The 25,605-nt window shown below is 47.3% G+C and overlaps 1 protein-coding gene across 1 annotated transcript in view; it reads left to right on the top strand.

The window, feature by feature from the left end:
• Positions 1-25,605, top strand: part of NFATC1 (nuclear factor of activated T cells 1) — a 160,275-nt gene that overhangs the window by 114,911 nt on the left and 19,759 nt on the right. The window lies entirely within an intron of this gene.

The following is a 25,605-nucleotide window of genomic DNA, read 5'->3' as shown; positions in this document are numbered from 1 at the left end:
CCACAACGCTCTGAACTTCGAGCGTAGTCCTTATAGGTATGTTCAAAAAGTCTTTTGTCAGGGATGATTCTGACTATTAAGAAAAGAGCCCTCCGGATGAATTTTAAGTGGTGAAACAAACTACCTTACTAACCATGCCACAAAGCACTTGCATCTGTATATATTGCTCGGACAACGGTTTCTTTTGCTCTCCCTGGAACTATTTCTGAAACGCGTGGGCTGGGAAGGGTAGGCTTTGGATCTGTGGCCTTCGGTGCGGTAGGTACAAGAGATGTTTTTGTTAGGCTGGAGGCTTTCGGAGCCCTGCGAGGGGGAGGCTGCCCACCGGCTGGCAGAAGGGGATGGCTTGCCGTCAGCTGCCTGTGTGCGATGGAGCTGCAGGACGGATCTGATCATCTGTAGGATGGATCTGATCTGTAGGACAGATCTGATCTGTAGGATGGATCTGATCTGTAGGACGGGTCCTACTCCCTGAATCGCCCCGCGGCTCTGCCCCGGAGGAGGAGGGGTGTCAGCTTAGTCCATGCTGGGCTGAACGCAGGTCGGGGTTTCTATTCACCTCATCAGGTGGTGCATTTGTACGTACCAACATGTGGCAGCTGATGGATGGGCCAAATCGTACAGAAATGCTGGAAAAACCTGAGCTGCTTTGATTTTTCTAGACCAAAGGCAACTTACGAAGTATGTAAGCACAACAGTGTGCCTACCACAGCCGTCCAAATTTGGGTAAGCATTTCAAAAATTCCTCGAGAAGAAGAAGACACAAATACGCATTTAAGCCTTTGTTGAATGAAGATCTTTCTCTGCCTTGGGTTTGTCTTTCTGTGAGTACGGGGTGAGATACCCTGCTCGCTCTGTCACACCTGGTTTCCCTGGGGCTGCTACGGAATCCCTCGCAATTTAAGGAGAGGCAGATGCTCCAAGCCCATTAAAACCCAGATGCAGCCCAGCTCTTTAGAGGTCAGTCCAAACGCTCTTTCTCTGCTTCCCTGTCTGGAGGGTGGAAATAGTGATGGTTACTCCTCGTGTGGACAGCATGAGCCGTATTGTTGGTAAGGTTCCTGGAAAAAGAAAAATACTGAAAACTCAGTCAGATATTCCCTATGTCTCCTGGAGACTGTGGCATCATTTTGTACCAAATCAAAATGCCTGGTCACAAACTGAATTCATCCAAGCAACATCCTTCGGTCATTGTGCTGCCTGGCCTCCTCCAAGCTTCTTTTCCGCTCATTTCCACACATCCCCTCCTCAAAGCACAGCAGACCCGAGCACAGCTACATTAACTACATCTTGACCAGACTTCTTTAGGCAAAAATAGCCTTTAGCAAACTCCTAGCTGACTACTTTCATTCATAACCAAAGCCGAAGGTGAATCCCACACATCCATCTGGTACTGTTTGACTAAATAGCCTTGCTGGAGTCATGCCTTTGAGATTTTTCCTTTCCAGCTGAAAATGGCAAATTTCAAGGAGTTAAGTTTCTTGGACAGAGCTGTACTGCCTTGAAGCTAAGCTTTTCTTCAGCATGTGTGTAATTTTATTGCATTCATCACTGTAAATCTATTGAATTTGTCTCAGTAAAAATAAAACAAAAATCCCTCTCATCAAGTATATTACAGAGGAGTGTTAAGGTCAATGGCATAAGATCTTTTTGGTTTCCGTAGCTCTTTTTTAAACAACTGATCTAATTTTATGTCAGAAGCAGTGATTGGACTGCTCATCAAACTAAAGCGAGTCCCATCTTCTCCACCTTTGCACATGCTTGCCCAATATGGAGGTCACGCATTTGCCTGTTTTATTTTGCCCTTATTGTTTCCTCTTTCTCAGCAAGTTAATGTTTTTCTTCTTTGAGCGTCTTTCCAAAAAAATAAAAAGGTTTTGATTCTCTTCTTTTCAGGTAGCCAAATAATTTGTTCAGAGCAGATCAGTTACAGATTCTCATACTGTTGGCTTTAATTACAAGCCATTCTTGATTCCAAAACCAGCTTTTTTTTGGCTGAAGAGACTGTATTTTTGGACTGTGCAAACTCGTGGAGCTTTAACAATTCAAATGGTTGCGTTTTCAGGATTTAAAGCGACTGGTAGTATACCTAGCACTTGCTGTCACCCATGGGCACATTAGCTTTTGTCATTTAAACTGTAAAGTTGCTGACCGTAGCACTTCCTTAGCTGCTTTCAGGGACAGGCAACCCACAAGCCACTCTTTGCAGATGTGGCAAATTCATTTTCAGTCATTTTAGGAAATCCCTTTTTTTTTTTTTTTTTTCAGCTTGGGGAAAGAGTTTCCAAAAATGCCGTCAGCATCAGTTTCCAGCACCTCTTCTGAATTAGTTTCGCACCTGCAGCTCCTGTACCCAGCCTGTTTCCAGCGCTGCTGATGGAGGGTTTTGGGGTCGAAAATAACACAGAGCAAACACCGGGTGTCTGTGGCAGAGCTGCCCTAGCCCAGGGCTTACTCTAGCCCAATGGCCAGTTCACGGACTTGACTTCACCAGTCTGTAGCTGCTCCCGTGGGAGGTTGTTTCTCTGCCGGGCCAGAGGGTCCCAGAACAGACTCTGCATTTTCAGATGCATTTTTAGGCCCTGCACTGGTGATATTTACAAACCCAATTCTGGGGTGCGAAATCTCCCAAAAACACCTGGGGGGGGAGGCAAAATTCAATGCGGTGTTGTTCCCATCCAGCTGGGGGACAGTCCAGTGACACCGGTTTCATGGTACTGGGGGGGGCAGAGACCTCTGGGCCTCACCGGAAAATATTTCAGTGTTTGGCAGGAATTTGTTAACTGCAAGGTTTGGGGTTTTTCTGGTCTGGTTTGTTTTGTTTTTTAAGAGGAAAAATGATGTTTCCTCCAACATGAAATCTTTTGCTCTACTTTTTTTTTTTTTCTGCTTAAAAAATACAAGCCACATATTATTTTGGGTCAGGTTGATGCAAACTGCACCTTCTTTCCCCCTTACCCCCTCCAAATCTCTGGGCTGGGCTGCTTTCCCAGAGGATGGCTCCCCCTCCACCCAAGCAGAGCTGCAGAGGCGTCACATGCACACTGCCTCTGCCCAATTTCTTGAATGGTTTCTTTGCAGGAAACTCCTCATGGATCTTTCCAGCCTCCCTGGCCCCCTTCCAGGGCTCCTGCCTGGGCCGAGCTGATCCAGCCCACTGCTCTCATCCCCCTGGCAATCTCTTATTTTTTTTTTTTTTTTTTTTTTATGGTAAGCTTCTTGTATATTTTATCCTATAAAACAGATTGGCCCTAGTCAGATGATGACACTAAATTGAGCACGCACCTTTTGGCGTATTGAATGAGTTACTCCCCTGTTTTCCACCTACCCCATGCGCAGGCAGCCACTCCTTTGGGTTTTAAGCCCGGAACACCGGGATGATTCCCGTCACTGCGGCGAGCTCCTTGCAAAATTCCCCACGGCAAGAGGCTGAGACGCTGGCTGAGCACGCAGAGGGGACGGAGTTCATCGCTGGGGATACAGGGGCTTTATCACAAGGGACCTCAGGAAGGACCTCGCCAGCCAAAAGCGCTCCCTGCTCCCGCTGCCGGACGGGCAGTGCTGGGGAAGGGGTGCTGAGCCTTTTGCTCTGACCATTCTGCCCTCCACAAGGCTCTGTCCCCTGCCATGCCTCGTGACAAATCCTTGGTAGCTCCATAATTTAGTGGCGGTACCGTGTTTGGGGGTGAAGAGCAGGAGAGGCGGAGGGAGGAGGCGAAGCACCGCATGGCACTAACCGGCTCGCTGGCAAGGCAGCAGGAGCCGTGAGCCTTTCCCTCCCGGAGATATCACGGGCCGGGCAGGGAGGGGAGACCCACCGCAGCACAGCCCACGGGGCCCCGGCCACGCTGCCCCAGCCAGGGGCAAGTGTGGGCCGGGCCGGGCGTGGGCTAAGAACAGCCACACTTCAGTGCACCTGTGGAAACAAACTCAGTGCCAGCGTGCCCCTGGGACGTGCCCCTGGCAGACCGCCCGTCACCCTCCTTCTGGCTGGTGCCGGTCAGAGCAATTAAACTGGATTTATGGTGATTTCTCCATCCAGCAGCACAGGGAGGGCAGGGGTGAAGGGGTTCCAGGGCCAAGGCTTCGCAGCAGCGGTGGTGCGTGGGAGGGAGCAAACTCTGCCTGACTCCTGGGATGAGTCTGTGCAGGTGGGTGTATGAAATCTCATCTTCTTTTCTCTTTAACTTTCCAACCGAGCAGCGTGGTCTGGGCGGAGAAGCCGTGGGGGGGGGAACCCAAGCACCAGTTCCCTGTCCCTCCTCGTTTTCGGGAGCAAAATTGCCTTTTCAGCAGGGAAGGGCCCCTGGGAGCAGGAGGCACCGGCTGTTTTCGGGGTGCTCTGGTGCAGCCGCTCACATGATTCCCACTGACCTCAGCCATGCAAATGACAACCCGAGCGTCTACATGAAGATGTAGGCTGGCGTAGGAGTTCTGGTTCGGTTTTCCCTGCAGCGCACGTTGCCGTCTACGCTTTAGAAAGTCGATTTCGAGAGTGGCGAACAAGATCAGAAAACTCTCGCTCACAATTTAGAAAGTCAGTAGTTTCAAGGTTTAACCCGTAGAGCGTGAGTGAGCGCGCGGGTGCGAGACGGGACGGGACGGGAGCCGTTCTCGCAGCGCTACGTGGCCGCTGAACCACAGCGGTGAAGTACCCAGGGCCACCTTCCTTGCGGATGATCACTTGAACATCCATGTGGTCATTCAATAGCAACGATCGACTTGCTTTGATGTAACATAGCAGGCACCGGAGACCCTCTGGCAATGCTCACGGGGTGCCAGGGCAACTCTGGCCGTCATCCCAGCTTGCCGGGAGGGATGCTGCCTTTAGCAGATTAACCCCTCCGTATTGCTGCCAGCGACCAAGAGGGCCAGAACGACTGCGTTAGCTGGGTGTATCGGTGGGGCAGGTCACCACGTACTAAAGAGCATCGTAAGAGCTTAGATGCAGTAGAAAAAAATTTGGTCTATCCAACCCCTTCTAAAATACGTGGGTGTACCGAAAGATAAGTAGAGAAGTAAAACTCGTTGCTAAAAATAATAATGGAAAATGATTGTTAACATTTGTGGTTCACGTGTGCATGGCCTGTATGAGCTTTTTAGGCCTAAAGAGTTAGACAGAGTGTTTGACTAATAACATTAAATAACTTCTTATGTAACACAATGTGTCCCTAAAACATTTTTGTGGCTGAAATATGCACATTTCTGGTGACTCAAGTACTCTATCTGAGCTCTAAAGCAGTGGTCAAGCGCAGCGACGGCGCATCGCTTATCACTGCTACATACCGGTCCAGCGGTTGACCTAAAAACCCCAACATTTCCTTTCCCCACAGCCAGGGTTGTGAAGTGCAGGATAACAAACACACCATATGCCGTCTGCTGACGCACTTCAGTCCCGATGCAGATTACAGCACGGTCTTCACGAGCATCGCTCCCGCCGGCTCAGCTGGGTGATGGAAAACACAGAAAGGCCTTTTCTTTCTAGGCAGATCTTTATCAGCTTAATGTGTCTGAACCGCTGGGGTTGAAAGGAAAGGCGCTGAGGCAGCCTGGCCCTGGGGTTTGTGGTTTTACACGCTAGTGCTTTACCCGGACTCTTGTGGCTACCTCGGTCGGGCGTCCCCAGTTTGAGGGCACTTCCCAGTAGAGCAGGAGGGTACCCGCGTTTGCCTCCCAGGGCAGGGCAGCTCTCCGGCCGCTGGATCCCACGGACGCGACGCCGAGGGCTGCTGCAGAACCGGCGTGGTCCCGACAGCTGGCACGGTACTCGGTCAAAACCCCTTGGGATTTTTTGATCCAAGAAATCAAGATTTTAGTGTCTTTGGGCCTTTCCTTAATGTGCTTGGACGGGCCGACTGCACGTAAAGCCGCTCGTTTACCAAACCCAGCGAGTCACGCGACAGAGCGCTGGGCTGTACTATGTGAAGGCTCTAAATATCTTTGTTTCTAGGATTTTTCGTGCTTCACAGCCATGCTTCGTAACCAAGACGAGGAACGACTTTAAGCCTCTGTGGTCACACATGCAGTTAATCTGGACTGATACTCGGCTGGAAGATAAACCCAGTCAGTGCCTGGGGTTCCTCTCTCCTCCGTCTTCTCCCGCCGCGGCTGCCTGTAGCTTGGCACGCCGACGCGCGTTGGCAAAGCACCGCGTCGACAGCTTCCCCAGTTCACTGGCCGTGCTGTCAGCACGCCGCGGGCTTTGCCTGCATCCCGGCGAGCTGCTGAGGGTCCAGCCACCCCACGGGCAACCACGAAAAGCAGAGGAATGTTCGTACTTCAGGGGGTCCTAGGTGCCGCGGGCATTGGAATCGGACCCGCAAGGATGGCAGTCACAGCGCGACGCGGACCCTTGGAGGGTTTTTTGAGCTCCCGGTTGCTTTGGAGCTTGCTGAGCACGGGAGCGTTAGAGGTGCAGGCTTGCGTACAGAAATCTTGCCTGTTGGATGCCGTTCCTCAGCACTGACCTTCCACATCAGGATGGGGAAAGAGCAGTGTTTTTCAGCTCTGTTTTCTGAGTATCCGCTCGACATTACTCAATGGAGTTCAGTCAGTGCTCTTTAGTAAGTGAAACCACACATCCCAGCATTGCCATATTCTGTCTTATAATACAAGTTGCCATTGGAGACAGTTTCAGTACTATTTTCAGCTGATGGGGATTTTCCAATTTTTGTTTTCTTCTACAAAATTTTGCATCATAATGCCAAATGTTTAGGTACCTTGGGATTCTTTTCCCCCCACAAAACTATTTTTTCAATTAGTTAAAGAGCTAGCCAAAAAAGTATTGAAGTTTGGAGGAGAACAAAAAAAAATATCTCCTTCTTCAGCTGGCCTTATTCACATCTTTGATTATTTTCTTCTTTCTGCATAGCACAAATTTTGCCCAGTTAAAAAGAACTGGACTGATTTTGATCTTCTACTTGTATAGCTGTAGTTAGTCCCGAATTATGCCAGAATAAGTGAGATCGGAATTGGGCTCGAAATCCTGCTTCTCCAGAGCTTTATGATCGAAGTTACGTTGTGCAAGAAACACTGAGGGGGTCAAGGGAATAGAGGACAACCAGCTTATTGCAGTCAAAAAAAGGGTTAGTGCAGTAGCTGCGCTACACGCACTGCACTTTGGCTGCCTTGCAGAAGGAAAAAAAGCTCACACCCCCCCCCGCCCCATCCTGGCTCTTTAGAGATGGTGAAGTTGCATCACTCTCATCCCAGCTGATTTCCAGGCTCCGTCTGGCCGCGTACTTGGGCCCGTAGCTGCCGATTATTGGCGTTGCAAGGGCCATCAGCCACCCGTCCTGACCTGGGACGTTTGGCTGGAGTTGTGGGTCTGAGGTGATGCCTGGTCCTGCTGGCCTCCCAATACGTTCCCGTGGCAAGCCCATAATTCTTTCTGCTGGTTTGAATCCTGGAGAGACAAATCTGGAGAGAGAAACAGGCTGTCTGCGCGCCGGCTCTCGGAGGGGTCTCGTTTCGGGTGGTGCAAAGCGCCGAGGGATGTATGCAAGTGGGGAAACCAGAAGGACCCGGTGAAAGGCTCCAACAGGCGCTGCCAGATGGGCAACAGCTGATGACCAGTGAGTCACTCGGCAGGCACGGGGTCAGGGAGACCTTACTGTACAGACTGTCACCAGGCTGTGGGGGACTTTCTCCAGCCAGTGAAGCTCGCTAGACTCAAGAAGGCTCTCTGCTGCCCAAATGGACCAAACTGATGAGGCCAAATCCTGTCCTTGTGTGGTTGCGGTATCCCAGACTGCAACCTTGGAGGGGACTGAATGGGGTGAAGAGGAAGCCTCAGTGCAGGGGCAACGATCATGTTTGGAAAGAAAGATTTGAGCAAAGGTATTTATTATAAATGCTTCTGTCTCTAGTCTTACAGTATTGCAAGTTCCTAGATCAGATACCACCCAAAGCAGGGGTCCCTGCCGCTTGCTCCTGCACACAGAGGGGTGCACCTCCTCGGGGGTGCATCTCCTGCCAGGAGGAACTGGGACATCACTGGCTGCTGCCTTCTCCAGCCATCAAGATCGCTGCGATGGAGAGACAGCCTCCACGCAGACTGATCCTGTGGCCTTCCCCAGCTTTATTCCTACTCTGCTAACGTGTGTGGCTTGTGTTGCGTGGAGCTGGGATGCTTCACAACCTAGCAACGATTTGTATTTACAGAGCCTCAAAGATTCCCAAAGTAAGCCTTGTCCAGGCTTTACTCACAGATAGAATAAAGAGAAAAGATTGAAAAAATAGAAAGGAACATGCCCCAAAGTAATTATTGTTTTGGGTTTTTTTTCTTGTCATTGCTGTTTATACTTGAGGTTGGTTTTGCTCTTTATTTTAGGAAGATATTCTTTGTTAATTTTTATATGTATATTTTTTAGTTATGCTGTGTAAAAATAGAAGTCAGCGCTATCAATATTTATGCATGAAGCAATTATTTTAGAAGGCCCATAGCTACAGCACAATCCTGCCTCTGTATAGTTTCCATTGTGATTTTGAATGGCAAAAGGAAGCTTCAGAAGGAGTTTTCTGTCCAGAGCTTCGGAGAGGGCATACACCCTGGTTCCCAGATTTAAAAGAAAATGGGGGCAATGTTTCAAGTGGCTACGTAGTGAGGACAATGGAAAAACTAGTATTTCAGCCTTCGTTGTGTACAAAGTTTACTGCCAAATCAAATAAAGTGAGGTTTTGGTTTCACCCTCCTTTGCTGGCTGAACTTTACAGACATTTCTGAAGCTCCAAGCAGCGACTTTGTTCCCGGTGGTCTCGAGTCCTCCTTGCTCTGCCGACACGATTAAGCGCGGTGGATCCAAGCCTGCCCTGATGGAAATCCCGGCGGCTGCGGGGCCATAACCGAAGCCAGAGTTTGCCCAGCTCAGTTTATGCTGCACCAGAGATGAACAAAAGCCTCGCTGGCTGCGGCTCGCCTCGGAGCAGCAGCCTCCGACCAAGACGCGATGCCACCACCAACAAAAAGAGATTACATTCACGCTAGGAGTTTTGCTTCGCTTTAAATCCTCACCAGAGATTCATTTCTTTTAATAGGTCTTTCTTGGCAAAATTTTCAGTATTCTGTTTTCAAATGTGGTTAGCTACATTATCTGTCTGGTCCTGCAGTTTATGGGCTCTATAATAATGCACTCACACTTCACTGTTCACTTAAAGCCCTAAACAGAAGACCTGAATATTCTGTTTGAAAATTTGGCTCAGCCTCTCTAAGGATAGATTTAATAATTAAAAAAAAAAAAAAAAGAAAAGAAAAGAAAGAGGCAGGGGAGGCTTTGGAAGGGCTATGTTACACTAACAGTCATAAAGCAGCCTCTGAAAGCAAGGCAGTGTCTGCCACTGCCAAACAACCGCATTTCATTACTTTGGAACCACGTTTTAGGGCTCAGGCAGCTTGTTTAAATATGTTCATAGTGCCCCACTGCCACAGGCAAGCCTGCTGCAGCCTCACCTTGGGTCTCTGTCATTTCTGTCTGGCCCTGCGGGGCAGCTCCCTTCCAGCCCCGTGCATGGGGCTGCTGCTTATCCCAAGGGATGCCGGAGACCGTACGCGCAAGGATGGCTTCGCCCTCCCCCGGAGCAGCAGGGTAGGGATGCAGCAGGCATCCGCCGGCCGTTAACGCGCCAATCTGTTGCTCAAGAAGGGAAGCGAGGAACAACTCCCGCCATTAGAAGCACAGGGGTGCTTTTAAGTAGGTAAACTGCCAGAGCTGGTGATGTGCCAGAATGGGATTTGGCCAGGACACCACGGCTAACACCTGCAGGGATACAAGGAACGCTGCGGGATCGATGACTTCGAGCCTCCCGCGTCGCCTCAAAGCTCTCCCCTCCGGCGGCACGGCACCGAGGTGCAACATCTGGTCTGCAGTTGACACCAGAAACATCCTCGTGACGAACCGGTCCAGCGAAGACTCAGCCTGAAAACCGCAACCTAATGAACCTCCAGCCCCACGCTGTGCAAAGGCTCCCAGCCCAGCGCCGGCTGATCCGGGGATGGTGGAGACTAATGGAAAACCTCCCCTGCCCGCTGCCAGGAGCAGCTATCAGGCCAGCTTGGTGACTGTAACGTGTGAGCTCCGACAAGAACGGAGCGAAAAAAGAAAGAGCTGACCACAGGCAGATTTCTTCCTAACTGTGTCACCGGTGAACGCCGTAATTCCAAGCCGGAGGTGGGAGAATGGGTTTGTTTTTACAAGAAACCTGTTGACGGAGAAAAGAAAAATTTGAGGAGAATTTAGCAACTGGCTGAATTTGGCAAATAATTTCAGCTGGAGAAAATAGCTAAAATAGTTCAAACTTGGAGGGGGGAGTGGGAGAAGAGAAATTCTGAAAATCCATTATTTGCACAGCTCTCCTCCAAAAAGCTTATATTATACTGCCCGCTACCAGCTGGCCCGAGATTTAGGTTGCCTAATATTTTCCGTTATAAAAGATTCTTTCAACATTTTTATTTTTTTAGAAGCTCTAACACCTCCATTGTTTGCAGCAGGCCCTTATAATTTGGCAGGGACAAAGCCCCTGGGCTAGAGAAGTGCCTTTTCTTTCATCCATGAAATTCCAGTCAGGTTTGGCTGGATGAAAAAAAAAAAAAGAAAAAAAAAAAACTGTTAAAAATCACCATTTCCCTTCTCTCTCTTATGTGCCTCAAGAAAATATGCTGGCGGCCCGCCAGCATAGCAAGTGAACGTGAACATTCTCATTAAATTGAGCCCAGGTTGTCACCAAAGCAGCCGTCCAGACTCTGCTGGGAATGTCTGGGGGCTTCCAGGGCAGCTGCAGCAGCAGAAGAAGAGTTGCAGGAGACCGAGCACCACCCCGAGGAGTTTCCCCGACAGTAGAAGGAGGCAGAGAGGGGAAGGAGCTCCTCCTGCTCCTCCTGACACTGATTTAAAAGACCTGGCAAGCCAGTCCCTGTGCCTTGGGGCTCCTGCCCCTACTTCTTAGGCTGGGAAGAGTAGAGCCAAGTTCTCATTCAGCCAGCTGTGAAATAGCAACACTAAGCCATTCTCCTCTTTCTCCAGCAACTTGCTTTTCTCCTCGGGAACAGCAATCTTACCCTGCCGTCCCTAATATAATTAACCCTGTGGTCCTAATTGTATCAGTCTATTCTGCGACGCCGAACGCAGAATGGTTTTGCTGGTTGTTGGGGGATTTTTTTGCAGCGCCGAAGAGGATAGTTGTCTTGGAAAAGTTTCTGGTCTACAGGTTGGAATGGGACCAGCCCAGAAGACTGTGCAGGAAGAGACGAGAGAGCCCAGGAGCCAGAGGGAGGCAGCTTCCAAACGGTGGTCAGGAAATAGAAACGGGACCGTATGTACAGAAATGAGCCCAGAGAGCTAATGAGGGTGGAACGGGAAATGGGAAAATTTGGACATCATTGTGCGGGAGACCTGGTGAAGGCCTGGAAGACCTTAAGTAGCCAATATAATCCACTCCTGGCAGAGGAGACTGTATTATGAAAGTCAACATTGAGTGGAATATAGCAAGAGGAGCACTAAAGCAGAAAGGAACATAGAAATATATCATTTGGTGGTCCCCCAGTCTAGTTTTTGGCCTCCACAACTGACACTGGAAAGGATGGCATACAGAAGCTTTGCAGCCAGCAAATTCCTGCCATTTGTGAAAATCCTGGTTCAATCCTAAACAGCAAGAAAGTGGTTTATGCCGCAGAATATCAAGTTTTATAAGTCTTCTCAAATCTGTTAGTATTAACTGAAAATTGGATTGAAAGCCAAACATCAGAGTACACCACACAGAAAAAGTTCGGCTTGCCTGTGCAGATCTCTTCATTCCCATAGATGTGTAGCTGTCAAGAGAATCTAGCTGGCTTTGCAAGGGAGGTTCTTATCCACGGAAAAGCTGTTAGTGCCCATTTAAGAGGTTTGGTTGTTGCCTGTAGGCAACAGGGAGAGGAGAACAGAAGGTCGCCTTAGCTCTGTCATCCTGCCCCTGCTCTGTTGGCCATGTGTGCAAGGTTCAGGCACGGTCTGACCCTTTGCTCCATCCAGAGACGGAGCACAGTGAAAAGCCACTAACTGGGCTCATCCCAAAGCTGAGTTTTGCCAAGAGGTGTGACTTATTCCGGTGGGCATAGTGGACCAGGGCTATATTGCTTTTGAAACCTGTGGTGCTGCGTGTGCAGGGCGCGGATGCATGAGCCAATGGGCTGATGCTAACTTACAGTTCTTTGCATGGCACTCCATTGTGCCAAGTAGACGGAGTGGTAAATATGTTGATAAAACACAAAAGAAAGACTGAGTGGTAGCAGTGAGAAGGCAAGAGTTGGTACCTTCACCTCTGCTTAAGCATTTGCTTTACCTTAAAGATGGGTTTCTAAGTTAAATGACAGATGGGTGGTCGAAACTATGCCAAAGCTTGGCTTTGCTTTGATGCCCTTTTAGAAATAAAACTCAGTTCTCACATCTGAATTCAAACGGAGTCAAATCTGTGCCCCTCAAGGGAAAGTGGCAGTTCAAAGATGGGTCTCGGTACTGCTTCCAATTTAAATAGAAAAGATTGTGTATTTTCGCCTTCAGCTGGATATTGTATTAATTAACACAATAACTTCTGGAGTGCTACTAATAAACTATGCGTTCAATGACTTTGGCAGTAAAATCCATCGAAGCAAGCATCAGCAATTCTTGAAGACAGAATATAACTATGAGTACCTGAAGACTCTCTCTTTGGATTGCAGGAGTGGGATAACTTGTCAGGAATGAGTAAATTGGAATCAAATATGTCTAGAATTCAGACTAGCTAAAGACAGAGTAATCAAAACCATCAAGGCTTGGTGCATAATGGTTTGAGACAAGTGGTCCGGCAAATATTGTTCTAATATCATCTTAACCACAAGGGCTGCTCAGATGTGTTTCTTGAAGACGTTTAAGTTAGCAAAGAGTACTCATCATTAATCTTTTATAATGGCTTTTGGGAGCCACAGTTCATTTAAACATTTTACATTTTTATTACTTATGTATGCAGGGCAGCAATTAAAGCTGTCGTGGTCATATAATGAAGACTAATGAAAGCAAGACGAAGGCAGGTTTTCATTTTCTGTCAACCTGAATATCCATCTGCTTCTGCCATCCCCCTGCCCCCTCCCCACCAAAATAATTTTTTTTTCTTTGCTTGAAAGCCAGCTCCCCAGTCCCTAGGCATTTAACCAAACACCTTCACAACTGTCCAGGATGAACTATGAAGACTAAGTAGTCCTTTCTTTTCTTACATGGAAGAAGCATATCTCTTGGTAATCAGACAAGTACCGTAAAAGTCTCAGCCTTTCTCAATGCAAGTAAATGTGAGTGATGCAATAACAACATCTTTATGGTATGTTTTCTTGGCCACTGTGAAGTAATAGTTTTAGAGGGGAGACAGGGATTAGTCACCCCACAATTAGTCATTCTGCAATGTAGGTTGCTACTTGAGATCTGTATTTCAGAAATCTGGTTCTGCAACCATAGGACCTATTTTCAAGTACTTTCTGCTTTCTCCCTGTTTTAATTGGGAAGAGTTTGTAGAAAGAAAACCCATTCACTCTTTATGTTTTATGCGCTTCTGCACCCGTGTGTCTCTATTTCACCTTCATACAAACTTTGCTTTGCCTTTCTTGGGAGCTGTGACCAAAACCTCAGTTCGGGAGGTGCCTCCATCCTAGCTTATCTGAGGGAGAGCCCATCAGCCTGGCCAGGCATCCTAATTCTAGTGCTACAAAGGGCTGGGGGGGTCATACGCATAGGGCCAATGCTCCTTCACATCTGTCTCCAGTAGCCTGGGAGCCGGAGAGGGGCTGGGGCTCGTTAGCGCTTGGCGAGGTGCGGAGGGGCTCATGGGCGCTGCAGCCTGAATGCCTGGGGGAGCTCTCTGGGGAGGGAACCGTCAGCTGGGGCACCGGGGGACATCTCCTTCCCAAAGGCGATTTTCTGCTTTGGGGAGGGTGAAGGACAGAGATAGCTGAACTAGAAGTCTCCTCTTTTGTAATAGTCAGAAACTTTGCTACAGAGAAGTGGTTGCCTTTAACTGGAATTCTTCTGAGTCAAAAAGGCAATGCAGATGTTTTAAAGTGTTAATCATAAATATCGGGGGAGAGGGAGCTTAATGGCAGAGCTCCCAATGAGTAACAACTTAATGTTTGGCCTCAAATATTTCAGCTGGTAAGATGTCACATACTTCACTGATCTGTACATGGCAGCTCCGTAGCTGTCTTAACCGTTTCATTTTTTGGAGTAAGTAGTCGCAGTCTAGCCTGTGTGTCACAGAAGGTGTGCTACACAGCGGGGTTTGCACCAAGCAGGCGTTCGTCACTGGTCCAGGCACCTAGACCGAACCTAGTCCTCTATGACATGGCTTGTTTCATCGAATCTCCCCACCACAGCAAGAACCTGGCTCTTCTTTCCAACCGACCTTCGTCCCAGCTCCCTGGTATTTCTCTGTCGCCAAAATCCCATCTCGTGAATGTATTCCATGCATACCAAAGCCTGCTTGAAATTTGGCACTGAGAGCCTTTCACAATTCTGCTTGCGCCGGTATAAATAGAGTTAATATTTTCTTGTTTTAGACACGTTGTTGTCATTATTACTTACCAGCCCAAACTCCAAACACAAAAATAAAATCTGGCAAAAGAAATACAGAGCGAGTCATGGGCCAAATTGATTTGACTTAAAACAGCATTGAAACAGATGAAATACTGTGTTTCATTTGGAAAAACAGCAGCTGTGTCTGTACAGTAACTACTGTGCTTCTCCAATGGGTTTTTCCCACATGCAGGGCCAAACTCAACCAAACGTAGCTTGGAGTTAGAAGGTAAAGCTCCCGTGAAATTCCTGGATCAAACTGTTTGAAGATGTAAACAGGGTTACTTGATTTGAAGTCAGCTGAAAGCGGTATGCGTTGCACCGACTATGGGAATTCAGCGCAACGTCTCTGCTGATGGCAGTCAAGAACTGAGTAGAAAAACTCCAGCCCAGAGGACAGCAGTTAAAGGCAGAGCTTTGCTCCTCTACCCTTTCCTCTCTGGCTATAAGCAGATGCCGAGGTCTGTACTCCGCAGAATAGCAATCATCGTAATTTGCAATGATTTAATATTAAAATGTCAGCACCGAGGTGCAAGGAATTCTCTTTCTCCCCAGTCCCAGTGTGTGGTAGCTATACACTGCTGGCATCTTCCCACAGCCCCGGCATGGTATAAGCCTCTCATACCAAATGAGTGCAAACATGCTACGATATTACAAACTAAACTGTTTTCTGGTATATTGGAGAGCCCTGTTTGGTGCAAGTGTGCTGCATAGTCATCTTTTCACCAGCGATGTGGTTTAAAAGCTAAGCTAACCTGAAACAGAACTGTCTGAGCAGACCTAGCAGAATTGGTAGCTGCACGTGTAACTCCGCGGGGAGTTTGGTTGTGTGGGGCTGGCCCTGGAAGCAAAGTCGCCCAGAGCAAATGCGATTCAGACTTGCTTTCAGTGACATCCATACAAATGCTACCGGGATTCGGGCAAGCACTTCGATGCCATTGTAAGGAAGCAGCATCTGAAGTGATTGTTATCCTAAATGTCTTTTATATTTTAAATCCCAATGGTTTCTCTGAGAACGGGAGAGCTAAACCAGCTTGTAGATCCCAAAGGTGAAGTTTCATTGCTTTTTGCTTCGCTGGTGGGTTTTGTGCCTCAGAGGGAAGGGCAGAAGCCGGTTTTCTGAAGACACTCGGAGACCTTGTTTCCCTTTACTCAACAGGGTGTGCATGGCACGCCTGCGTTCCTGAAGTTGAACACTGCGCTCCAGCTGTTGTAGAGTCGAAAAAAGAGGCATATCCTTGAGGCAGCTCCGGTCCTTTTACACAGGAATGATGCGGGGGAGAAAAATCAAGGCAGATGCAATTAGTGAAAATCAGAAACTGCAGTGCGGCTTCTCTCTGTGGCTGTGTTCGTGCAGGGCTCAGCACAAACAAAGCAGCCTCCCCTGAGCCTTGGACTCCTTACAGCCTAACAGAAGGAAGATCACTACAAGCACCAGGTATTTCTGTTAGCAGGAAGCCTGGTAAATGCTCTTTCTGTGCCAGCAACACCTCCTGTTGGCAGGCTTACTTGGCAGGCTCCAGGCACTGAAGCAAACGCGCTCTCTGTTTTGTGAGATTCACCGAAGTGGGGCTTATCCCTGTCATGCCTCTCAAGAGAGTCTGAGGAGCCGGTTGTGGCCCTTTAATGTGAGGGAATGAAGTGGCCAAAAAAATGGAACTGCCTGAAAAAGAGTTGCCCCTTGGTTATGCCAAGCAATATGGAAGTAATTTCAGAGTGGGTTGTGTTTCACTTTTTTTTTTTTTTTAATAATCTCACTATATTTTAAGTCTGGGGTTTGTTTTACATTTAATTTTTTTCACAATCTCCCTGTACGATAAAAGAGCGGAGAGTCAGTACGGCGTAAAGAGGGAGAGTGGGGAGCAGAAGGCAGGATGCAAAAAGCCTGGGAGAAGCAGCCAGGTCGAGCTGGCCGCTCAGTGGTACCCAGAGGGATCACAGGATCTTTCGGCCTGGAAGGGACCTCGGGAGGTCTCTAGCCCAACCTCCTGCTCTCACATGGGTCAGCCGAGATGGAGCTTACGCCACTTTTTTAGGCTACCCTGAGCCCAGAGCAGAGGCAGGCTACCTGTCACAAAGCTGCTTCATGGGGGGATAACCCACGGCAATACAAGATCAACCCACCAGCGTGCCATGGGGACCTACTCTTTCCTTCCTGGCTTTTCCAGGGGCTGGCACACTGTGTGTTAAGAGGATTTGGTTTAGCCTACCAGGTTTTGGGTACCGCAAGGGAAGGGGAGTTGCTCACCCGCACCGAGACCAGCCAGCGGCGAGCTGTGCTCCCTCTCCCCTCACTCATGGCCATGGCCATGGCCGCGGCTGAGGTGGCGATGGAAGCTCCCATCGGTGCCCTTCCTTCAAGCAGAAGTAAGAGCATGGAAGGCTTTTGCAGCCAGCAACATCCTTGGCTGGCTTCTGGTAACCAGGTCTTCTTTTTGTGCTAAACCCAGCTGATGGTAAATGTTAGCACCACGCACGTACCATTTTACCTTCTACTTGTTGCTGCCTCCTCTCCCTTTTAATGCATGAGTAAACAGAAGCACTTAAAACCCAGGTGTCTTGCTTGAGATGGTCCATCCCAGTGGGAACGCAGGGCCCACACCCGGCAGCTGCCGGCTCTTTGTCCTGTCTTCACACCATTAAGCCGTTCTACTGGGAGCACATCCCTGCAAAGAACGTCACGGAGACTGGGACAGCCGTGGAAGTTATTCCGGGGACAGACCACGGGCTGGGATGGGTGGTCCCACAGCATTGCATCTCTCCTCCAGCTGGCCCGGATCCAGACTGGCTCTCCTCTGCCCCACTTGCCCCTTTGCCAGCAGCTGCCCAAAGCCATCGGACCGGAGCAGTCACCCCAGCGCTGCCGCACCCCCAAACGGGTTATCGCATTGACACGCTGAGCTTTGCCTTAGAGTCTGCTTGGGAAGGGTGGGAAACAGCCACGCAGAAAAGAGACAGAGGCAAAAAAAACCCTAGAAAAATAAACTGCAGACAATATCTCATTGATACAGCGTCTGGGGCTGGCACCGTAATTCAGGCGACACGCGGAGGAGGGAGGAAAGCCCTGGCCCTCGGAGTAGCCCATTATTTTCACCGGTACTGCCCGTGCTCCCCCGCCTCCGGGCATCACCGCGGTGCCTTTGGAAGGGCCACGAGGGCATTTTTTTGCTTCTGCCGCTTTGCCCACTGTCTCATTATGGCAAGACCGCGCAACCACCCCCGCGACGCCGCCGTCTGCCGGGATGCTGCTGAGGCAGGATGGGGACCGTGCTGCCAGAGCATCCCTGTGTCCAGACCTTATCCGAAATTCTGGGCCGGCGGCCGCAGCCGCCCGAGCGGGTCCGTACGCACAGCTGGCTCCTGCCGCCTGTTGAGTCACCCCGCTGGCCACTTTTTGCGTGTTGCTTTAGCTAAATCGGGCGATCTGCCCTGCCCTCGCAGGGCTGCTTGGCAGCTGCTGAGGAGCCTGGTCCGTGCCAGCCGGCGAGGGGTTCTGCTTGCTCTCGGGCTGGAGTTGCTGCAGTTGAGAAAACGGGCAAAGCGCACGCGAGGAGAACTGCAGCCTTGTATAGCTGTCATATAAAACTCAGAGCCCCCAGTCTGGCTCTTTATCAATTATTAGCCTGCTGCTAAAATAAGAAAATAGATTTCATAAGTGTGTTTCTGTTCCACACACCAGACAGATAGTCTGGCTAAATGATTTACGGGTGTGAGTTAGTGCGTGTGTATGTGTATATGCGCATATGGTTCAAATCCTATAAAGCAGAGTCCTGCCTCTGTGTGCGTGTGTGTGTACTTAATGCTTTATATGGTACATCATTCCTTTTTCATGTGTGTCTGTCTGGTTTTCTTGGGCAGCGCCAGTTAAATTTCTTTTCCTTTTTTTTTTTTTTTTCTTCTTTTTTTCATTTCACATGAATTGTGTGGTGGAAGCCAAGAGCATCTGCCAACTCTGCTGTCCCAAAAATAAAAGTTGACACTCTTCTAGAAACAGTTATCTCCTCAGTGTAGTCATGGTCAGACACACCCACACCCATCCCTTTCTTGAAACCGAGGCCGAATTTAATAATGTGCTTGGCTGCTTTTATTTCTGACTTACTTAAAATGTCAAAGATTGAAAAGACATTTTTTTTAAGAATGCAGAGGATTTAAGCGATCCCAGGACACAGCACTCACTATTGTAAGTGTGCACAAAGGAGCGGACTGCCCTCCTCCACGCTGGCAGCTGGGAACAGCGCTGCAGAAGTCAAGGGCAAAGGTGGAAGCAGTGACAGGAGAGTCACCCCACCTTCTCTCCAAGTTAAAATTCCTCTCTTCTCTCATCTGTCGGAAATGGGCTGGTACAATTTTCAAATTCCCTTGAATTTTTCATTTTGGTTTCTGAGGTTTGGGACTCCTCCTCTTTCCACGCCCCTAGTTTACTCAGAGAAAGTAAACAAACATTGATTTCACCCCAATGATAAGTGCCACAGAGTCTAAGGAGGGAAAGCTGCTCGGCCGTGAAGCCGCTTCACGTCCCTGCCTACCAGAATAGCAGGGAGGGGTTGGCAAGGGTCATGCAGGACGCTTCGTTCGCTCTGAAGTTATACTTGCCCTGTGCAACTTGTTTTCTAAGTCACTTGGCAGAAAAGTAGCTATTCAGTGTTGCTGCCATAGGTATTTCGGAAACGGTGCTTTTAGTAAGAAGTGGCAACAGCCCATGGAAATGTCCGGTTCAGATAGGAAAACATAACTTAGAAAGTGAATGGACAATCTGCTTTCCCGAATCACGCCCATTTCCACCTGTACAATACCTAGACAGCAAGTGAGGTTCTTTTAAAGCAACAGTAAGTCATGGATGCAAAGTGACTTTTACCACTGCTGTTGTGAAGAGCCATGACAAAATATATTCCTTCTTGGCTTGTGGAATCCCCACATTTATTTCTCTCAGTTTAGGTGCAGTAAGCTCCCATAACATGAAGACTCTTAGGCTATGCTAAACAGCTGATTCTAATTTTTCTCTCCATGAATTCAAGCAATTGTAGCTGGTATTTTTAAGCTTCCAGGGTTGAATAGCTCTCAGTTACAGGAGTTGCTCCACGTGGTCAGAGCTGTGAGTTGTTTGAAACCAGGCGTCAGATGGAAAAAAGCTGACATGATGACTGAAGATCATTTTTATGTTTTTCACTGTCCAGGTGATTGCCAGCTGGGTGAGACCATTGCTTATAGAAGTCACTCACAACTTTGGCAGTCTAAGTACCTGAGGAGGGTCTTGTGATCCTCCACGCTGGCTATCTAGAGGGGTTGTTGGTTCATTGCCTTTGGAGAAAAGGAGGTGTGTGTTTAAGCCTTTGGGGACAGCAATTAGTTCAGCATCAATTTCAGGAATTTTTCCCACTGAGCATGGGAGAACAAAGCTCCAGAGCAAAGGGATGTCTTTTGTTACCCTACAAAGCAATATTTTCAGCACTGTAGGTGCCATTGGAAGATCTGCTTTAGCTCTTGTGCCTGTGCTCAGCCTTTGCAATGGTAACATTAAGTGTGTTGGATTGTTATTACTTACATGTTTTTGCAACCAAACAAGAATTTTGTTACGAATCTGTAAAAGTCAAATACCAAGTTAGTCTTGGCACACTTAGAAACCTGGATAAATTAACTTTCTCAATCATGGGAGACTTGCATATTTTGTACAAGCAGCAGCTTGGATTCAAGGCAGCTCTCTGTCTAACTGCCTGTGTTGAGGACTGGATTGAACAGATCCACCTGAGTTGTAAATTATCAGATCCCATATATAGACTGTGAAAATCAAGACAGATCCAAGCTGAGATGAATACTGCAGTTTGACTATAGACCAAGTGTCCTTTTAGGTATGCATCTATGCTCTGAGCTGTTGTCCGAAAACGTCTTTCTTTTTCCCTTCACCGTAAACCTGGGCTTCTAACCGTGGTTCTGCATGGCACCCAAATTAGATGTGTGGAGGAAATGGTAGGAGTAGTAGTCTGAATGTGTGACTCTACGTATGACTGTATAGCACAGCATCTTGTCTGTAATGGGTAATAGCTGCTCATCTTTCCTCTTTCTTTAATACTCTATCCACGTTTCATAGATATTAAATACATAGCATTTTTGAAGGGGGGTGTTTTCTTCCTCAGAACATGTTTGGTTTTAATGAAAGTGGTAAATGATGTGCTGAATGGGTCTGTTCATCATGGCTGGAGTGTACAACAGATGTGCTTAGGGAGACCGTATGAGTCTTTAGAGCGTGAGGATCAGTAAGCAGAGTCTGAATTAAACTTTCAGTCTCTAAGAGGGTTTTTTGGTAGCATTTTTCTGGGAAAGGTGTCCAATCTTGCTTTCATTTGGAGGTATGACCATCTTTATATACCAGCCCATCCGCGTATTGACATGGTCAGAAGGAGTATGGGCATTACATTTGATGCTAGCCCAACACCTAGAAGACTTCAAGTTGGTTTCCTGCTCTGGGGAATCTCTGGCAGTTTGATTACTCTCTCTGCACTGTTTCTGCCCATCAGAAGGCAATTGCATGAAATATGTTAAAGGCTGTGATTCTGAAGGTTGTTGTCTAACTTCTCAGCACAAGATGTTGAAGAGAGGGCAGTAGACATCTGAATGTGGCATCCCCACCTCTGAGGTGGATACCTAGGGCAGATAACCTGATTGTGCCAGGAAGTCTCAGTAAAATAGAAATCGGTGATGTTATAAGCTTGAGTGTTGTGGAAGCGGTAGGTCTAGGCTAGTACTGGAGTCATAGAAATAGACTTGTACAGATAATAATACCAATAAACTATGGTACCTCTTAGGTGAAGGCAGGCCTCTTGGACCAGCCCTCCTCCAGTAACTAAACCTGGCTTTCGCTATGGGCTAGCGGTGAAAGATGATGAGTTACAAGCTTACCCGGAGCAGGAGAGTCAATGCTACCAGTACAGTGAATTAGCTTCCCTTTGAGAGCTATACCAGTGTCAATGAGGTAGGTTCCCCTTTTGTGAGTTGCAATGTTCCCCATTAACTTCAGGAAGCCTTTATCTAAGCAATCAGGGAAGGCCACAATAATCAAGTAGAGGTAATGCACAGGGAAACCCACAATACTTGGAACACAACTTGTTCAAAAGCAGTTTGAATAGCATGATGCTGAGCTAACCCTTCATCTCTGTGCACTTAGGGGATTGCTGAGCTGCGTGCAGGGACTAACGCAAGAATCCACGCGGGTGGGTGGGGTGGCGCGGTGGGGAATTGCCATGAGCTGGAGCTGAGGTCTGCCCTAGCAGTGCCATAAGCACCATAAGAATGTGGGAATTCAGCAAGTATGGGCTACTATGAGAGCCCAAGAACTGATAAAAAGGGTAGCCAGAGGAAAGCCGATTGCAGTGCACAGTAATGTGTTTTATTAATTCTGCAAAACTGCGGAGCTGTCTAGGATAGAGACCAATTGCTGGTGTCTCTCTCCTGACGTTGTATCTATTAATAACTATTTACTTACAGAGTGATATAGAGCACTCCTGTAATGAAAACTGATCGGCATGGAAGGAGAGACTGCTGCTCAGTCATGATAGTATCTCTTTTAAGGAGGAACTTTCTCTCCAGTTTGCAAATGCTAAAGATGCAAGCTTTCCAGCGCGTGTACACCATATGACAAGCTGGTTTATAGCTGAGATTCCCACTGAATGTATTTTTTGAGATGGGCAGGTACTTACCAAATATGTAGCCTTGTGTTGGCTTCTCAGGATCTCTCATGAAGTGGTTAGTGAACCTGAGATTTTAGATTCACTAACTAATCATGGAGTACTTGGCTCTGGTGATCTGATTTAAGAACACCATACGTGTGAGAAACTGAAAAACTTCACCACTGAAATCCAGTGACTGGGAGAAAAGCCACAAGTAAATGCTGAAGCCATGCTGAGACAGAGAAAGAGAAGGAAATAGAAAGCTCTCCAAAACCAGCAGTACTTACACACTTGTTTGACAAGGTGTATATATGAACATATATATGTGTGTGTATGTGTGTCTATACCTTGGCAACAAATCTTTTTGTATATGGAAGGTCTGCCTTGGAAACCATCAAATATCAATTTTTTTCTTCTGGGGAGTATACCTGGAAAAAGGGAGAAATGCAGCTGTTAAAAATTGACAGAAATTGTATATGCATCTAAGGATGATTGTCCCCTACAGTTACTTATTTTAATAGTCTGCATAAGGGTGCTGTGGAGTAAGAAGAATGTTTTCCTCCCCTTTTTATAACTATTTTGTACTCAGGCAAATACAAAGCCAGTCTGCAGCTTTAATACAAAGCTGATACAAGATGAAATACTAATCAAAACCCATCAGACTGATTTTCTTTTAAAGTAAATATACATGACACTTTGAGTTGCCGTTTTTTATTGTTACTGCACAGTAAAATCCAGCAAAGTCTGCATTCACAATCAGAATTACTTTGTAATGGGGCTGAATGCTGTGGCCCCTGCAGGTGCACAGCACAGGTCATCTAGGGTGCACGTTCCTTGTCTCTAACAGTGTGGGTTATATATGCAAGGCTGCGAGATGGACCTCCCTCTTAGTGATCTGTGTATCAGCCATATTCAACATATTTTTTCTTTCCAGTTTCAATATTTTAATGAACTTTTGACTCACAGCAACGATCTTCATTTAAAAAAAAAGGGGGGGGGGGGCAAAAAGTAGTAGAGAAACCTAATCCTGGATTATCCCACCCGTTCCTGAGTTGTGCTCTCAGGAGCTGAGTGGGTGCTTTTTGCTAATCAAACAAATCTGAGTCATAAGAGCTCCCACTCATTCTTTTGCTGCTTTTTCTTTCTAGCATCTCTAATGTAAACAACAACAAAGGAGCACCTAAGTAATGGCAGGGGGTAAGTGCTGGGAGAGAACATTGCACTGGAACAGGCATAGAAAAAGAAAATGCCTTTTTCTGAAAAACCCTAGTTTGGGATGTGATCCTTGTGTCTCTTAGATCAGCATGAATCAAGAGAAGAGGCTCTTGGCATCATAAAGTTGTATGCTATTGCACAGAACTTCATGGGGTTAAAAAAATGTCACACATTATCTATTTATTTGTGTCTTTAATGGACACAGGGAGAGTGGTTGAGGCTATCTGGGAATTCTTGCTTCCTTTCAACGGGTTGCTAGGAAGTAGCAGGAGTAAAGCTTTCCAAAGTTTAAGTTAACTTTGTCCCCTTGGGGACCCAGTATGAATTTTATAAACAGAGGGAAGGTTAGTTTCTGTTTGCTTTCAAGAGAGAAAGGAAATCAGAGACTTTAAAGAAAACCTAGGTGAGACTTGAAGCTACCTGTTAAATGCAAGTGAAGTATTAAGGGCTACGGACCAGACTGAGCCTACTCCCACTATGGAACTGGTCTCCAAGGAGCTGCCACAGGTCAAGACGGCTGCTGTGGTGGAGGCTGCGAGGGTCATGATTCACACAAAGAGAATGTGAAGTAAGTCGGTTATTCTTTGGGAGTTTCACAATGGCAAAGAATGGGAACCAATATACTGGCCAAGAAAACAGGCAACAATGGGTAAGAGTATAAACATGTAGGGCAGACGTATAGGGGGCAGGCAGCCAACAAAGAGGAAGGAAGAAGCTAAAATAAGCCGATGAATGAACAGACAGGAAATATTTAGCAGCGAAAGAGATAACGTGTGACTTAGAGGGAAATAAGAGGAAAGAGTTACAAGGTTAAATCTATAAAATAATACAGTGGTTATTTAGGGGAAATTTTTCTGATGTCTTTCTGCAAACAGAAAGGACAGAACAAAGAAGTACAGGGGAAGTGCTGTAAAAGTACCAGCAAACAGCCGGCAGTGGCACCTTGCCCCAGCAAAGACTAGCCAGCCCCTCTTGAACTCTGGCTTATCTTGGGTGATCGCCCTGCTGCTTTATGCCTTCTCTCACCTGGCTTGCAAAATGCATGTAGTGTTTCTGGAGTCTTTTGAGCACTTCTTTGCAGCCTCGGGTCTAAATCCTCTCTTGCCTATACTCTGTATAGGTCATACCCTGTGCTCCGTACTCTGCTTTGGGGTTCTGGCAGGGAGGGCTGCTGGAGCTGGTAGAGTTGTGTTTGGGTGATGTTCACATAGAGGGGGACAGAAACAACTGTCCCAGCCTTAGCGAAGTTGAAAGGACGTGAAAAAGCAGATGAGACTAACTGAGGAAAAATACTGTTTCAAGCAGATCAGGCTATTTCAACTGCATTAGCAGAGCACATCCAAAACCAGTTTGGTATCTCTTCTTGGGCTGGGAAGAAGTAATGGCAGCTCCTTGTCTCTAAGCCCCTGGCATGCCTCCAGTCCTGCGCTTTCCTCCCCTATGGATGCTATGGGCTGGTGGAACTGTCCTGTAGGCTGGATTCAGGGAGATCAGAGAGAAAAAGAATAACCTTGAAAGGCCTGTTTTTACAGGTTAGTAAATAAGGTAATGAACTTTTATAGTGGAATAGAGCCACAATTCTATGCAAAATTGCATGTTATAAAGCCGTATTTTTTTAGAGAACTTAATAGAAGAAACAGCTGGGTCTACACAGAACTCTATTATTTTAGCATAAGGCGATTCATGCAAATATGGGAGGGGGGGTGTCTCTGTATGATTGGCCTCCCCCCTCTTTCTGCATTCCTTTGCATTGACTTGAGTTCCAGATTTGAATAAACTTGAAGTCATAAAATTTTTAAATGGTTAGGATCTGCATGTTGAATTTGTAGCATCCTGAAATTAAGCAAGTTCCACATTGTTCTAGTTTGTTTGGATGTGGCTTTTTTGGACAGCTCTGAAATAACATTTTGGGGAGATACCAGAAAAATCATCAGTCTGAGAAAACTACTCATCCATCAAAGAGGAACATGTATTATGACACTAAGAAACAGGGGATGAAGATGCTCCAGGGCAGCTTCCTTATTCAAAATTAGAAATAAGGAAGTGGAAAGGGAAAATTGAATGACTTTGCTTTGCTCAGCACAATACTGTGATTTGAGTGCAGTGCCTGACTTTGCTCTGTTACCCTGAGAAATTCAGCGCAATCACAGTGTAAAAGTGGC

This window comes from Buteo buteo, chromosome 20 (assembly GCF_964188355.1).
Source record: "Buteo buteo chromosome 20, bButBut1.hap1.1, whole genome shotgun sequence".
Lineage (NCBI taxonomy): Eukaryota > Metazoa > Chordata > Aves > Accipitriformes > Accipitridae > Buteo > Buteo buteo.
Note: the sequence above shows the minus strand (reverse complement) of the source record. Positions and strands in the feature narration are given on the sequence as shown.